Source organism: Callithrix jacchus, chromosome 11 (assembly GCF_049354715.1).
Source record: "Callithrix jacchus isolate 240 chromosome 11, calJac240_pri, whole genome shotgun sequence".
Taxonomy (NCBI): domain Eukaryota; kingdom Metazoa; phylum Chordata; class Mammalia; order Primates; family Cebidae; genus Callithrix; species Callithrix jacchus.
This window is the reverse complement of record NC_133512.1, coordinates 85,528,575-85,546,793: the sequence shown is the minus strand read 5'-3', so window position 1 is coordinate 85,546,793 and position 18,219 is coordinate 85,528,575. Positions and strand designations below refer to the sequence as shown.

The following is an 18,219-nucleotide window of genomic DNA, read 5'->3' as shown; positions in this document are numbered from 1 at the left end:
AGAAATAGTTGTGAATTTTCACCAGGATGAATTCTGGGTTATCTTGTGTGGGTTTCTTTTTTGTTTGTTTGTTTTGTTTTTGTATTTTGTTTAATGCAAGTTTTAATAAGAAGATTCCACTACAATAGCGATAAGACACAACAATCCCTATCCTCTTCCCCTTGTCACATGTCCTTTGTGTTTCTATATTTTGTATTAAAATTAAGTGTCTTGGATGGAGTGTCAGCAAACTGGGAAAACCAAAGATGAAGGAAAGAAAAGCAGGTTGTTGCTTGGCAGCCATGCTATTATAAAAAAGCATGCTCTTCTCTATACAATGCCGTATAACTGCATGCAGATGTGAACTGACAGAATTTCTATACTACAAATTCCTTGCCTACAAATGCTTCAGGTAAGGAAAAAACAAAACAAAACAAAAAACTCACCAGCGTACCTAAGGCAGTCTCTTAATTCTACAGGCCTATCCCTAACCATCCTGTCATAAACTCCCTAACCCCTTCAACACCCTTCTGTTTCTCTGCAGTCTCTAACTGTACAGAATGCAGAGGATGAAAGGAGAAAATATGGAAGCACAAAGACATACACTCCGCCTGCCAGATCATGAAAAGGAGGAAGAATCAGAGAAGAACACAAAAGAAAAACTTCAGAGTTTGTGTTTGTAGAATTAAAGGCTAAAAGGACACACTGATCTTTCCTTTCTTTTTAGTGTCATCCCACGCTTACATACGATGCAGCAATTGGGAAAACAAAAACAAAAACAGAGTTGCGAGAGTTTTCAGTTCTCTCCATCTTCCCTCATGTTGGTATCTGATAGTAACCAGTCATTTCTGGGGAACTCTAAAATCAACCTACATGGATGAAGGCCCATGGCCTTACAATGTTCTGGATTTCTAGATACTGTCTGTGGTTTTCCTCTATCAACACTGTTTCTGTGCTTTCATCCCAGCATCTGTCTTATATGACTCTGTTCAGTTAAGCTTTTTCAGAATTACATTATCATCATGATTTGTAAAATATTTGAGATATTATAAAGAGCTAGCTTCATTATTACTCAGAAGATAGAATTTAACTGGCAGCATGCCAGTTTTATTCAATGTACCTTCAAGTGAATATCCCTATTATCTAAGTCCAACAATATTTCACTGAGACCTTAACTTTCTGTTCCACTATGCAATGCTTAAATATCAAGACTGAGATGGATTCAACAAAAACCCACCTGACACTGAAGAACCTTTAACCGAATGTTTTTAAAAGGCTAAGAGTAGTTATTGAGTATGTAAATTATTTTTATACTAATCATAAAATTTATCGACATAGAACTACATATAATAGATCTATCTATTTTAAAGGGGAAAGAATGTCTCATCCAGCCTTAGAAATAGAAGGTTACAATATTTTTGAAGCCTCCTTTGGTCCCTTCCTGAATGCAACTTCCTCTCCAGAGAAGTAATTACTCTCTTAAATGTTAAGTGATCTTTCCCTGGCTTTTCATTGTATTTTTCACAGCAGTACATGTGTACACATCCCTAAAAAATGTATCAGATTGGAAACTATGTGAATTCTGTGAGTAGCATCTTCTGCTCAATATCATGTGTTTGAGATTTATCTTTTTTGATTCACACAGCTGTAGTTCACTCACTTTCCAGGTGCCTAGTATCCAACTGATTTAATATACCATGATTGATTTATCCATTCTACTATTTTTTTTTTTCAGGACAGAGTCTTACCCCGGCTGCAGTGAAGTGGTGCGATCTTGGCTCACAGAAACCTCCACTTCCCATGTTCAAACAACTTTCCTGCCTTAGCCTCCCAAGTAGCTGACTACAGGTGCCCGCCACCACACCTGGCTATTTTTTTCTATTTTTAGTAGAGATGGGCTTTCACCATGTTGGACAGGCTGATCTCAAACTCTTGACCTCAGGTAATCCACCTGCTTTGGCCTCCCAAAGTGCTGGGATTACAGGCATAAACCACTGCACTCAGCCCCATTATACTATTTATAAATATTTTGGTCATCGCCAATGTTTTTGGTCTTCCTAACATTGCTGTTTGAAACAATCTTATGCAAGTCTCCCAACATACATGCTAAATAACCAGCAGTAGGATGTTGGGTCACAGGCTTCCACATCTTTAATCTTATTAGATAATGCCAATTTTTTTCCAAAAGTTGTTGCTCCAAAATTTACTCCCTCAAACTAAGTATGAGAGTGCTAATTTCTCCACATTCTCACCAATCTTTGAAACTGTCACAATTTAACATGTACAAGTTGTGTTCATGAAACTGCATCTCTGGTGGTTTTATTTCGCTTTTCCTTGTTTCCTAAAAGGTTTGGACATTTTTTCATGTTCGTTGGCCATTCATGTTTCCCCTTCTTTGATGTGGGTGTTCAGCATGTTCATATTTTTCCCTCACTTTTATATTGGGTTGATTCCTTTTTGTCGCTGATTTGTAAAGGTTTTTCATAAATTCAAGATACTGGTCCTTGGTTAAATATGATTGTCTTGTCTTCTCTCAGAATGTGACTTGTCTTACTTAAAACAAACTAACAAGAGGGAGATAAGTTAACTTTTGAACTCTGAGAGTTTAAGGTGAGGAAGGGAAAGTCAAATTAAATCTTGTTTGATAACACTGGAGTTATGGGATTACATAGCTGAGGAAGTCAAGTGGCAGATAGAAAAATCTGATAATCAGCAAAAAGAAGAGGTGTTAAAAAGATTTGATAGCAGAATGAAATAAAAAATTTTAGTGTCTGATTCAAAACAAGGAATTCAGCCATGCCAATGACAGAAAGGGGGAAGAAAGCAGTAAGAAATTAGGAGAGAGAGATTGGATGTGATTGGTGTGAGACCAAAGCCCTGAGGATGAAGAGGGATGGGAGTGACATTCCAAATGAAACCACTTGTTGCCTCCCATAGGATATATTCATTTGAGAATTAATACTTCTTCTAGATTGTAGACCACAATGACACATGTCATGAAGAATTTAAAAGCCTTAAGCCAAAAAATGAACCTCTCCTAACTCTTACTTTAGTAAACAAGATCTATAAATTAATTTGCCTGTTAAAGTGGCATTTTACTTTTAGTAGACAAAATTGTTTTTTATGTTCTTAGCCCTAAATAGATCAAATACTCCTTTTCTAACTTATCTTCTTCAACAAAACCTGGTTTCTATAACTAATCAATATAAGTGGTTGCTTTACTAGAACAGGAGCTCTAGCATTAATGCAGGAAAAGTATTTATTTGCAGTTTTCAAAACTGAGAAACATATTACCTTAAAAGTAGAGATGTTTTCATCAATTTTTCATTTTTTGAAAAAAATTTACGCACTTACTTTGTACTAAACACTCTTTTAAGGTTTTATAAATATTGATTAATTCTAATAATACTCCTAAGAAGTCATGCTGGTTTTATGCCTATTTTACCAGGGCAGAGACTGATTCACAGAAAATTTACGAAAATTTTCCAAGGTCATAGAGGGAGTAGTAAGTAGCAGAACAAGAACCAGGACCCAGGCAGTTAACCTCCTGAGACTATGCTCTCAGCCTGTAAGCTATGCTGATGCTACAGGAGTGGGTCACTTCTAACCCTGGGTTGATGTTCCTTGGGGGAAGAAGAGTTACAAATTCAAAACTGTCTGCTGATTTGTTTTGTTCGTCAGTCTGTTTTTAGCCTTGGTCCATGTTCCTTTTCTTTTTTAAAAATTACTCTAAATTTTAGTTTTAATAAAAAGTTGACAGTAAATGTTACCCTTCAATATGTAAAAACAAAGTCATCACTAAGTTGATGAATTAATAAACTGCCAGTTGCATTGTTAAAATAGACATAAGAGAGAAGGCAGTGTGGAGAGAGATTATGTCTCAACCAAAAGAAACCAATCTATAAATCTAAAACATAAAAATGAAGGTCTGTACTTACATGATCAAGAGTTCCATATGTTGCTCTTAATGTAAATATTAAAACTTACAAAATGGAGACATTGTTTTAAAACCTAAGTCCTTTATAATTTACTAGAAAAGCACTTTGGATTACGCTGAAAAACCAAATCTATTAACAGGCATCTAAAGAAGCCACAAACCAAAATGCATTTACAAGATCATAGAGATATTAAGCAAGATGTATCTACAGAAGTATCTACCACAAACACGTTCATATTCTGTATTTTTTAAGTAAAGAAATATCTAGAAATGACAACCAAAAAAATCAACGAAAAAAGGTCCCTTAACTTCTACCAAATCTTTAAATACTCTGATTGTTATTCCTTGCCAAAAACGATTTTTTTTTTTTGGTGGGACCTCTTAGAAAACCCTTCTATTTGTAACCTTCCATTTTTAAGTCATAGTTTGACTGTGATTCAGGGTAATGAAAAGGTTAAAGTAAATTAAGAAGAAACAGTTGTTATAGTTTGCATCTCTGACACTGCCAACAGGTATCAAGAATCATAAAAGGCACAATAATGGTGGTTTTATTTGAGGCAAAGAGAAGATGATAAGAATTATCAACTTAAGAAGCCTTGAATAGAGAAACACATTTTTTTTTTTTTTTTACAATAATGGGTCCTCTGCATTCATGTGGCTTGTAGTCAGGATTCATCTTTACCCCCTGTTCTTGAGATTTCAGTTTTTATTGTTTTATTCCATCATTATTTACAGTTTTTGCCAAAAGTGTTTAACCTCTGAGAAGCCCATGGGGTTCTGGGAAAGACTGCTGTGCAAAACGGGGCCAAGTAAGAATTGCACAATTTAGTGTACTTAGAGGAGAACTCAGCGCAAGACTGACAGCTACTGTAAATTTAGGAAAATAAAGTCGCATTGAAGAAGCCAAGTAGCTAAGAGGAGAGCATAAAAGGAAATCTTTACCATGTTTGATTTCAAAGCAAAACAAAGCACACGAGCTGTTATGAATTACTGAAGACACAACCCCAAACACAATTTTTGAGTCCTACAAAAGGTCATCAGTGTTACACCCAGGCAGCTGACCTATTATCTAGAGAACTTGTAGCTCCTCAACACCATTTAGGTAACAACTGGAACCTACTTAAATAGCATCTTAGAAATCTGGTGAAAATGTCTGTGACTGTTCCCAAGAACTTTGTGCTACTTAAAATGAGACTGAAGATCAGCTTTTGTAAAAACAAGTCACTTTATAATGAAATTATCCCAATTGATACTGATACCTGATCAGTATGTGGCCAAATTACACTAGGGAATATGAGGAATGCAGTTAATTAAAGTGGAAGGAAACCTGATTGAGTCAACCGAAAACTATTTATACAGTTAACTCAGCTCTCCTCTAAACAAGCCTCTTCTATCTCTTTCATTTCCTCTTCTTAAGATGTGGTATGACAGGTGCTCTGAATTTCTTGGAACAGAGATACCAAAGAGCTAAAGTGGAGTACAGGAAAGGACAGACAGCAGAGAATTCTAAGAATAACCCACAAAGCATTTCTAAGAGAATGCTATTTGAATGGGTCTTATCTTATCTCTAATAAAGTTTCCTATGAAATAAGAGGCTTGAAAATACTTTCTTAATCAGGTCTACATCATGTAAACTACATGCTGAGAAACAAAGGTTTATTAGCATTTAACAGGCCAGTAATATGCCAAGCAAAGACCTGGGATTAGAACAGAAGCAATCAGAGTTATGTTTATTGCTTTCAGGTCAAACCTGACTCTGTAGCTTTAACATCAAAGCCACAGAGCACCCCCAGTTGCTCCCCATTCTTTAGCTGCAATGACTATCATCTGCCTAGTGGTGGTATAACAAAGACTCTGTGCAGAAGTCTAAGTGAAGGCATTCCTCTTCCTAGATATTGCTTTACTGCAACTGTTCTTTCTCAATACAAAAAGCAAGCGAGAAGCGGGTTGTGGTTATCCTGAATCACAGCTGAGATAGCTAAGTGAGCATCTAGCCTCTGTGAAAACCCAGCTGTGAGGGACGAGACACAGACATCTCTGGGGAGTTCTGCTCCTCAAGTGTGTGTGGGGGCGGGAAATGTTTACTAATACCACACGGTAGCTCAGCTCCAAGTAGCTCATGTCTCCAAGACTTAGGACACACAGCGCTTCTGGCCAACAGCCCTAGTCTGACCTGCTGCCTGAATAAATTGGCCTAAAGTGAGCCTCCTACACAGAACGCTCTGGCCCAAGACTCTCCCGAGAGGCCATGCATCTTTGCCAGAATCCAATCAACATTTTCCTAGTGGGGAACAAAGTGAGATGGGTCAGGAGGTAAAAAGAAAGAGAAAAGCTACGTTTTCCACTGCAGGACAAAGAAAACCGTATTTTGGGAAATTGAACAATAATCTTTACTATTATCTTTCCTCTCAACAAAGTCAAAGGACCTAGGAAAAAACAGCACTGTCCTCCCACACCCCACAAGGTGACTCCACAATCAGCTTCCTACCACATGAGCAAATCCTAGAATCCATCTCCATCCTATGGGAGGTGCTTTTGTATTTTAAACGGCAGCAAGTAGATAGCACAGATTTTTTTTTCTCTTATTTATTTACCCCATTGCCTGATCTGATTCATTAATATGTGAAACTCTGAGAGAGATTGAATCCAGTAATTGTTGATCATGACTTAACTCTAGCATTGGTCAAGTAGTCCTTTCTAAAGACATGGATTTTACAAAGTCTAGTAAATTAAGCTGAGGTGAGGTAGTTCATGCCTATAATCCCGAGGCAAGTGGATCCCTTGAGCCCAGGAGTTTGAGACTAGCCTGGGCAGTGTGACAAAATTCTGTCTCTACCAAAAACACAAAAAACAAAAATTTGCTCAGTGTGATCACAAATCACACTACTTGGGGGAGGAGGTAGGGGCTTAAACTGGATGCGGTGACGGGGGTGGGGGAGGTGCTAAGGTAGAAAGATCACCTGAGCCCCAGGAGGTCAAGGCTGCAGTGAGCCATAATCACTGCACCCCAGCCTGGGTGACAGAGAGAGACCCTGACTCAAAAGCAAAACAAAGTCCAGGAAATATATATATACATGTACACACACACACTAGATAGATCTCAGAAAATATTTTGATTCCTAAAAGCTTAACACAGAACTCTGAAGAGGGATAAAAGTTTAGTTATTAGAAGTTCTTACTTAAAATTTTTTACCTAAAAGGTCAGTTTGGGGCACAAGGAGGGAAAGAAAGGCTAGAAAATATCAATGGTGCAAATAATATTTACATTCACTTACCAAATCTCTACATTTTAAGATCACAAACTTAATAGCTGGTAACAACATTACTGTCCTCATAGGTTTATGATGAAGATTAAAAGAGATACCGCATATTAAGTGCTCAATAAAGGATTTAACATTTAAGTGCTTACTAAATATTATTACTGTGACAACAGTGACGATAATAGCAAATTACCTATTCTAGCAAAACCACGCCTCTCCACCTACCTATGTTCCATTTACTCTGATTATCACACTAACATAAGGCGATTCTATATTAACCAAAGGAGGTTTGTAAAAGGCTCTGACCACAGCTCAAAGAAAGAACGAACCAAGAAGACAACTCTAAGAAACAGAATTTGCAGAGGAGTAGAGCATAAATCTGCCCAGCAAGAATTAACCTTGTGTTTGGCTACAGCAGAAGATTTAAAAATAATAACCTATCTTTTCATATTTTAGTTATTATCTATTTATTTTTTCTGGAAGCTAGAAAGCAAAAACAGTAAAAGTATACTTTACTTGAACCTATTCAGTGCTATTTTGAGCTGACCAGTTGAAATATTTCTAATATAACAAGTGTAAATAATAACAAAGTTGAATGTAATTTTTGGATAATAAAATCTACTTTAGATCTTAAACAAATTTTCCTAGAAAGGATCAACATCCGACAGTTCACTCAAGTTGGTAACAATACCACTTACAGCTAGGACAAAAATACAAGCAAGTAAAAATCCTGATTTTAATGAAAATGCACATTGGAATAAAAATAATCTAAAAAAACTCTTCCAAATACTTAATATATTTCCCATTTTTATTTTCCCAAATGTGTTTATTTCACAATTCACATTTCAGCTTCACTTCTTTTTATTTGTCTTTGGCTTATACACTGTGCAAGTTATAAATAGAAATAAACCAGTTTTGTCTTGTCTACAAAACTTAAACCATAATGTGCCCCTTGGGCGATTCTGTAAAAGGTGCTGCTGCTGATGATGGTGATCATGATGAGTAAAATAACACCCTGGTCATATTCAATGTTTCAGTCACTGATATTAGCCTGTTACAGAGATGCACAGGGTTGGCCAGGTCACCTAGGACATAAGATCTTTATGGCAGTATGGGAGGAAACCAACACACTAAAAGAAGGCTGACTGATGCTGACAATATTCACAGGACTAGGATCATACATGACAATTCTCCAGGCACTTGACCAGCCAGGGCTCAGCAAGAATCCAAAGGGCACTTTTGCAATCCAAAGGGCTGAGAGGTCCCCAACAGTGACTGTTCCAGCAGGACCCCTGGAGGTAGGGGCAGCATCCCCAGTGGGAGGTGGAGACCTCACACAGGCAGGAGGAGCCTTGCCTGAGAAGGCCCAGGATGCACTCCCCATCCCTGACAGAAGAGACAGGCCCCAACCAAAGAGGCACAGCGGTCTAACAGACAGGCCACGCAAGATGAAGCGAAGCAAGCAGAGTGAAATGTTGCAGAGAATTGAGACACCAAAGCACATTTCAAAGCAGTGCACAGGAGGTAAATCCTATTATTTATGGAATTAATTTGTGAATCAATGATGGCATTGTTACTCTTTCCACATCCCTCCGTCTCCACTCATGCTATCTATTAATAACATTTGATTTTTTTTAAGGCACTGTTGCAAGCCTCAGGTGAGGAGGACAGTATGACATTGAAATTATAAGGTATAAATACCTCTGCCTTAATTTAGTGTACAAACAATTCCGGAGCCAAAAACAATCTATGAACATGTTGTTTGCAAGTGTTCTCTAAAACTGCCAAAAACAGATAAACCTAGTTTTCTCATGCAATAAGAATGTTGTGGTCTAGTGTATTATTACGAATTACTGGGGAAAATAAGATCAAATTAAAATCCTCTTCCTGAGGTGCTTCCCCATTCCCTGCGTGTCATCCGAGCCACCCTCCAACTGAGTTATTCCTGTCACAGCTCATTACCCACTAGTACCATTTAGGCAAGCTAATGCCAGAACTACAAAAAGAAAGGGCTGTAAGTGTCTGTGGTTGTTACTGCTGTTTGTTTAGTTTAAATGAGACTATTAGCAACACGTACACAACATAATAGCACAAAAACAAAGGTATTTCAATTAATAATCACCCTTCCAACTTCACAAGTGGCAAAGAAAGCCAAGTATTAGCCTATTTATGAGGCTTGTGATGCTGGAAAATTAAAACCAGCTTTCTGGTCTTGGCTCTGCCACTACTTGGCTGAGTGAGTATCTCTAACAGGTCATTCCACTTGTTGTCGATACACATACAAGTAAACGGAAAATGCTGTTTGTTTCAAGCTCTGAAGTTCTAAGAAGATACAATCCATTTTCTATAACCAATAGATAGTTAAATCTAGCACATGGCCTTGAACAGGGCCATTACTAGGTTTAATGCAATATTCAAAACAGAATGGAAAGTTATTTAATGCTGAATACAAGTTGATTCAAGTTGGCTATGCTCCGGGAGCAAATATCCATACTGTGCAGAAATCACAGAGACAAGGCCTTGCCTGCCTTGTTGTAGATACTGAATGTGGGCCTAGAAAGTAGGCATCATAAAAATAATGGCCAATGATCAAAGTGTAACCTGTATACTCTGGTCCATCAAGGACATCAGAGGCACATGGAATTAGCCACAGAAGACTCTGAAAGCAGTGAGTTTATAGGAAGTGGAAGAAAGTAGAATAAATACACTCTTCATTCCTAACCAGCATAGGAGCCCAGAGACAATACCTTCATGGTTAAATGTTCATTCAACAAATCTTCATTGAGCATTTGATTACATGTCAGATTCTGCCCAAACTTCACAGACAAATGTTAAGGAACATAAAGTGTAGGTAAATAAAAATATAGTTACAATATAGTGTGGTAACTGTTGTGGTAACTTATTCTACATCCTGCTGGTAGAGTAAGTAATGAGTTACACTTGTTTCGTTTTTGTCCTTTTTGTCTTTTCTCTTTGTGGAGAACAGCTTCTCACTATATTGCCCAGGCAGTTCTTCAACTCCTTGAGTTCAGGCTATCCTTTCGCCTCGGCCTCCATAAGTGCTGGATTACAGGCATGAGCTACTAGGATTATAGGCGTGAGCCATGGTGCCTGGCTGGAGTAAATTATGAGCAAGGAGTGCTTACACAGTAAGTGACTCACAGGCATTGCCGCTGCATCACAGACAATCTCATAAGGTGAACATTTGTCTCATTTTACAGATGAGAAACCTGATTTTCAAAATCTTTATATAGTGGCTTGAGGTACAAAGCTACTAAGGGGAGCTCTGGGATTCAAATTTAGATCTATGTGATTCCAAGGGCTATTCTCATCACCAAGAGAAAATGTCTCCATATTTTATTGTATTTTTAAAAATTTTTATTTAGCAACATTTTATATAGTGCTTACTGTATTCCAGGCATTGCTGCAAGTAGTTTATAAATATTTACTCACTAAACTCTTAGAAAAATTGCGTAAGATAAATGCTATTATTAGCCCTATTTTACAGATGAAAAACTGGAGGTACAAATGGATGGAATATCCAATATCCAATTCAGATTTGTAAGATGGAGCTCTGGAAGGAGAGAAGAGAGCATAGGGTAGAGGAGGAAGTAAGGGGGATTCCTCAGCTATGTCTTAAAGAAGCATATGTTAGGTGAAATAAAAGTAAAGATCGTTCCAACCAGTAGGGAAGTTATGCAAAGACACAGGGGCAAGAAGACAGTTTTAGAGATGCCACTGGCTCCATAAAATATCTTCAATTTTCCGCATCAGAAATGAGGAAGCAGGAATGGCATGCAGTGATAATATAGTGTCAGTGGGATCAGGCAGGATGCCTTTGAGGAAATAGGAAGAAAGTAGGATTACCATGAGTTGTTAAGACCTTGAATGAAGCAGTGATGAGAAGAGTCAAGCACGACTCCCTGGTTTCTGAGGCCATTTACTAAGGAAGAAATCCAGGAGGAAAAACAGTTTGATTTGAATTATGTTGAGTGTGAGACTTGTTAAGTCTGGGGATACTCAAATGGAGATGTTCAAGAGTTAGCTGCAGACCATGATCCAGAGCTTGGAAAGTAGACCTGGGCTAGCAAGTGAAAGGTGGCTGAAACTGTCACAGTGAATGGGCTTATTCAGCTGCCCAGGGACGATGCACTCAGTGACAAGAGATTCAAGGTAACAAAAGCATTTAAGAAAGGGAGGAGCTGGCAAAGGAGACAGAGGAGTAAACATGGGAAGTAGAAACTCTAGGAAAGGGAGGTGCCATGGAAGTGTGAGATAAAATTTCAAGGGGGCTGTATCAGGCACTGTGGCCAGAGAAATTTTAGTGATGTGTTAGGTCTAGACATGAATAGCAGTGCCATGAGGAGTGACTGAAAAGTGAAGGAACAGAGACCACACATGCAGCTAGCTTTCAAAGACATCTATGTGTAAAGAGGAGGAGAAAACCAAGGATGCAGAGTCCATGAAGAGATACACTCACACATACACACACTGGCCACGCATGCATTTTTAGATAGGAAAGACTTACATATACTCACACATACACACACTCGCCACACATGCATTTTTAGATAGGAAAGACTTACATACGTTAACTATTCTCCAGCAGAAAGTTCAAACAGAATGCAGAAACGGCTACTCAGTGGAGTGAGTGTATGCAAAGACGGGCGTGATGGGATGTGTGCTGCAACAGGAAGAGCCGTCTCTCCTCCTTTGAGTGGAGGGTAAAAACAGGCTCAGAATTAGGTAAGTTTATAGGCAGGGCCCAGGGTGGAGATCCTGCGGAAAAGCCGGATGGCCTCCTCTCCCCCTGGAGAGTGAGGGAAAGTTGCTGAGAGCTTCTTTAAAGAGAATGGCACCAAAATGGGATGGTCATGGTGAAAAATGGGAGAGGGCAGGTCTGCTTGTCTTTGTAGTTCACTGCTGTGTCCCTGAACTGTACCTAGAAGAGTGTGGCACTTATCTGCCACAGAGTCAGTGCTTGAGAATGATTTGTTGCAGGAATTTGGGACACACTGAAGTACTGTGGAGGGATTCTGAGGCTCTGGTTGAGACCTGAGATCACACATGTGTAGTGATAGTGATATTTATGGTCATCACGGTTTCTTCAGGAGTGTTTAGCTCCCTAGTCAGACAGGAGTTGAAAAGACAGATAATCCAGATTTTTGCTTCTGAAAGGTAGGTATGCCAGAATGACAGGGTCAAAAGTAAGTTAGACATTTCACCAGGAAATACAACTCTGAATAACGGGGAAAAATAGCATAAGAGAGCCTTTTTTTTTTTTTTTTTTTTTTGAGACAGTCTCACTCTGTTGTCCAGGCTGGAGTGCAGTGGTGCAATCTTGGCTCACTGCACACTCCACCTTCTGGACTCAAGCAATTCTTCTGCCTCAACCTCCCAAGCTGCTGCAATTACAGGCATGTGCCACCAAAACTGGCTAATTTTTGTAATTTTAGTAGAGATGGGATTTTTGCCATGTTGGCCAGGCTGGTCTCAAACTCCTGACCTCAGGTGATCCACCCGTCTCAGCCTCCCAAAGTGCTGGAATTACAGGTGTGAGTCAATGTGCCCAGCCGGGAGGCCAGCTTTAAACATATCTATCCACATACATATATGTTTTTTCATGGTTAATTAGAATTCAAGAGCCAGTAGGTTCATACTTATTTCTGACTAAGAGTGTAATTTTTAAAAGCAATAGGAAAAAAAAAAATCAAGGGCACTTGATCAAAAAATAAAACAGGACTTCTCTACAGACTCCAGCAGACTGGCCTGGACATGCAGCAGACACTTAATAAACACCTGTTGACTCGATGCAATTCAGTTTTATGGCCTAAGGTAATGACGGCTTTTGATTTTAACTTCCTGTCACTCCACAGAACACATTTTCTAGGAGATATCTGCCACAGATGTTAAAATGTTCTTTCTAAAATAACTACTCTTCTGTCATTCCAAAACGCAATTTCTGCATCCTTCCCTGGGCATAATTATCACGAAAAAAAAAAAAAAACAACTTCAACTTCTAGTGTCAACCTCAAATTTTGTTATGTTATGGTGATATTATTCCCCAAGAGGTCCAGTTCCTCCAGTTTGATTTCCCAAGAGAAGTTACAGTGGAAATTTAGGCAGGTTTAATATTTCTTTGGAAAACTAATATATTAATCCATTTTGCTCTTTTCTTTCAATTATCTTCACATTTACCCCAAACTCCTGGATTTCTCAGTCTTCTAAGAGACAACTACTATTTATTTGTGAAAATAGTTTTTCTCCTTCAAAGTGGATAGAATGATTAACATCCTTGAGCAAACTACTTAATAATTATTCAATTTTATTCTTCTAATTGCCTCCTACATCCACTGGAGAGGATGCCTACCACCTTCCATTTTTCCCTTTAGTCAAGTGTATAAGAGGAAGGAAAGCTGGTACAGATTACCAGGGTCCTGTGCTTGGAAGGGGGCCTGAGGCCACACTATGTTGCATATCAATTAAAGTCCCATGGGAAGATTTGCCTGGAAACCCTGAAAAACATGTGTCACCAGGTTGTTGACTTCGAAGCACTTCCTCTGTTTTCTCTTGCACTTATTTATGGAAATTTAAATTAAGACTATCTAAATTGTGCCATACAAAACCCAAGAATTTTATTTTCTCCATTCTTCTGTATCCTGGCATTGCTGACTATGCATTGGTAAAAGCATGACATTAAAATGCAAACGTGAAAACAAGTCACTTAGGAATTTAATATTTAACATAGTTTTTTAAGGTGAAAAATCGAATATGTCCTTTATTATCATTTCAATTTAATATAAGCAAAAAGAAGCTATTAAAAAATCTGTGTTCTCTGCATCATAAAAATTACATACAGAAATGCAAATTTATAAAATGAGTATGTTACAAAATAAATTACTTTTACTACAAAGAATGCTTTGGAATCCAAGGGGCAAGAGCAGGCATTTTTAGTTTTCTGTGGTGTGCCATGGAGATAAAGTATTTTTAAATCCAGAAAATAGAATACACAGGATTTTGAAGGAAACAAATTATGTTAAAATACAGGGACACATTCTGAGGAAGGGGTCATTAGGTGATTTCATCATTGTATGAACATCGGAGTGCACTTACACAAATCTAGATGGTACAGTCCACCACATACCTAGGCTATATAGATAGCCTATCACTCCCAGGCTACAAAGTTGTTCAGCATATTAGTGTACTAAGTACTGTAGGCGACTGCAACACAGTGGTAAGTATTTGTATATGGAAACATAGAAAAGGTACAGTGAAAACAGTGTTATAATCTATGGGACCACCATGCTATGTGTGGCACATAGTTGAAGGAAGTGTTATGTGGCCCAGTGACTATAGTTGATAATATTAGAGTTAAGGTAGAATAAATATATACTGCTTTTTTTTTGGAATATGTGCTTCTTTTTAAACACATTAATAACAAGTTCTAGCAGTTATCTGATAACTACTATAATTTTAAAGTAGTGATTGGCATAAATAATATTTCCTAATTTCTGCAAAACTTTAATATACAAAAATGTTATCAACAAAGCCACAGGTACTATGAGTGCCACTGAAGTTTATTGCCTATATGTATAAGTGAGAGACATACTAAATTTAATTTAAAGTTTAGAAGTTAGTAAAAATAAGTTGGTTATCTCAGACTTAGCATTGGACCCTCCCTCAATGCTAAGGACCCCTGAGCTGGAGGTTCATAAGTGAATCTTCCCTATACCTTCCTGGTATATTCAACTTAAACCTTCTATATTTAAAAAATTCCCCTTGCAAGAGGTCTTAAGAAATATGTCAGCTTTAAACTATGAGCTTCCTTCTATACCATTTTACAATGTATCAGTTGAGAATTACACCTATTAATTATAAACAAATCTCCAAACTATATATAATAGTTTAACAACATAAGTAATTTAAAAAGTAAAAGTATTTCTAAAAGAAGCTAATATTTCTATGTTGCTTCAATTAGTTTTGGGAGTCATCTTGGAATGCAATTTTTTTAAAAAGCAGCAAATAGCTAAGTAAGTATGCATTTTGAAAGAATAATAATAAATTGAAATGCTATGAGAAATTAACTTAAAAAAATCATTGTTAAAAATTCTGGTTGTTCAATGGAGATTTTTGGAAGTCTTTCTTTTAAGCTATGTACCCAAACTCACAAACATACAAGCTAAGAATAAAACTATCTGAAAAAAATAATAAAATATTATTATGGAAAACATCATTAATCACTGCCATTTGGATTTCTGTAAATTGCAATCAATAATGAAATAAAATCATATAAAATATGCAAATGAAACAGGTAAGGGAAGGGGAAGGAGAGAAAGTATGGAAAAAAGAAATGAGAGAAGAGAGGAAGGAAAGATGAGGAAGAGACATGGGGGACAGAGACAATCAGACAGAGATATGGAAGGTGTACTTTAGAGTAACAAGCAAAATGAGATCACCAAAACTCTGGAAGCAGCAGGCTAGATCCGCAAAGATAGACGCTCCTCTTACTAGACATAAAACAGTCATACCCCCAGACATGAGTGGGCCCTTTTGTTCCTATTCCTTCGAAATCTTTTCTTTTTTAAAAACTTCATGTTCAAAATTAATTTTCCCCAATATTAGCGTACTCTATTCTTAAACATGTTGGTGTCAATTCAGCCAGGCAAACAACAGATCTTTTAAGTCTATAAACATAGAGGTGGAAGCACACAAAAGAGAATGGAAAGAATATAGTAAGAAATTTGGGGGGGGAAACAGGTAATTATAAAGGTACCCAAGGCAATAACAAAAATATAAAATATATAAAATGTAGTATCATAAGAAGTAGTTCCAGTTAAAGTCAAAGAATATAAATATAATCTAGCTAAGCTTAAAATTTAGAATGTTCTCTACTCTCCAGATTTCCAAAGCGTAGACCACATGTCATGGACATGAATTAAGGCATGTATTACACATCGGTATATTTCTTTAGTTCAGCTGATTTAAATATGCTCACTCTTCCACTCTCAACAATGCAACTCATTTTTCCAAGAGGTAAAATATTTTAGCTAAAGTTTAGGCTAAAGCAAAATGAAAAATTAAAAAAAAAAAATTTATTTACCATGAACACCTGAGATAAGGTTTTAGTATAGGTGGTTATCATAAGTAACTGAAGTTGAAAGTTATATTCAATGAATAATACTCTGATACTATTTTTCTCTATGTATACTCTTAACTACAAGACACTCATGAGTCATTAGACAGTTTTTGTCAGAAAATTTACAACATCCTGCACAATCTGTATCTTTTCCCAAAAACTTCCTCCTCTGAATCGTAGTATTATGGAGTGTCTAGTGCTATTATTGTAACTAAGAAATAATTTTTTGAAGTCCTTATAAAATGAATGGAAACTTTGAGTGTATTTTTCATCATCCCAATTGATAAAATAAATATTTTCTTAGGTGGAAAGTCTCCAAAACGTGTAAATCAACTATGCCATATCCTATTGGTCATTTGAAAGAGCTCCAGTTAAACAAATGACATGGGGCTTTTCTTTTTATTTTCTCTTTCTTTCTTTCTTTTTTTTTTCTGTTTATATGCTGGGTCACGCTTCACACTCTGTTGCCCAAGCTGGAGCGCAGTGGCATGACCATAGTGCACCACAGCCTCAGACTCCTGGACTCAAGCGATGCTCCCATCCCAGCCTCCTAAGTAGCTAGGACCACAGGCATGCAGCAACATGCCTGGCTATTTTTTTTTTTTCTTTCCTGTAGAGATGAGGTCCAAACTGGTCTTGAACTCCTAATCTCAAGCCATTCTCTTTTCTGGGTCTTGAGCCACCGCCACTGCCCTCGGTGACTCTTTCTTTAAAATTTGAGAGGGATAAAACACACACACACACACACACACACACACACACACACACACCCCTACCTACAATACCGCAGGGTACTTTGTAATGAATCTCCTCCCCTCTCACCTTCTCAAGAACATCATAGTCCTGCATCATCAATGTCTCCTCTATTAGCACATTACCAATAGCACTAAACCATATAACCCATTTTTAAAAACATTCACTTTATATCCCAGCCTTTTTACTTATTCCCCTGTTGGAAAATCCCTTGATAAAACTAATCTAGATTTTCCATTTTCCATTTTCATTTTCTCATTTTCTCTGGAAGCCACCTCAATCAGACTCTATCCCCATCACAACACCAAAAGTATGAAGGTCACCAGTCACTCTCACACGACTATTTCAGTGGTCATGTCTCATTCATCTTACTGGACTTCTCAGTTGCTTCTGACACATGATCACTCCCTCTGTTTTAAGATACTTCCTTCATTTGGTTTCTAAGCTGCCACTCTTTATCCCTTCTCCATCACTGGCTATTCATCCTCACTTATTTCATGGCTTCTCTTCATTTCCTACCATCTGCATAATGGCCCAGGGCTCAGTTTTTGGAGTCTTTCTACACTTTATCTATATCAGGGCAAGAGTTCTTAATCCTACATTCAAATGAGAATCATATAAGAAGCTTCTAAAGTATGCTGGCACCTTGGACCTATTCCATTCCAAATGAATCAAAATTGCTGATTTGTATTTCATTTCCTATTCCCTTTTCCCTAAAGCTCTTTCTCCAAATATCCAGATGCCAGGGTTGAGAGCCCCAGTTGGCAGCAATCTCATCCACTGTACCTTCTGCACCTTGAAAACTCACAAAACATATCTTAAGCTGTAGATATTTCCTTTCAACTCCAGACTCCCTTATCCAATCACCTCCTCCACATCACCACTTGTACATATAATGGGCATTTCAAATTCAATATATTCAAAACCAAACATGACCTTCCTCCATGAACCAAACACCATTATTCCTATAGTCTTCTCATCTCAGTTGATGGCCATTCCATACTTTTAACTGCTCAGGCCCAGAAACTTGGGAGTCATCCTTAATCCTTGTCTTTCACACCAAAATCTCATTCTTCAGCAAATCTTGTTCTGCCTTCAAAATACATCCAAATGCAACAACATCTCATCACCACCACTGTCACCCCAAAGCAATC

The 18,219-nt window shown here is 37.6% G+C and overlaps 1 protein-coding gene across 2 annotated transcripts in view; it reads right to left on the bottom strand.

Moving 5' to 3' along the window:
* MDFIC (MyoD family inhibitor domain containing) overlaps positions 1-18,219 on the bottom strand; it is an 88,814-nt gene that overhangs the window by 4,238 nt on the left and 66,357 nt on the right. The window lies entirely within an intron of this gene.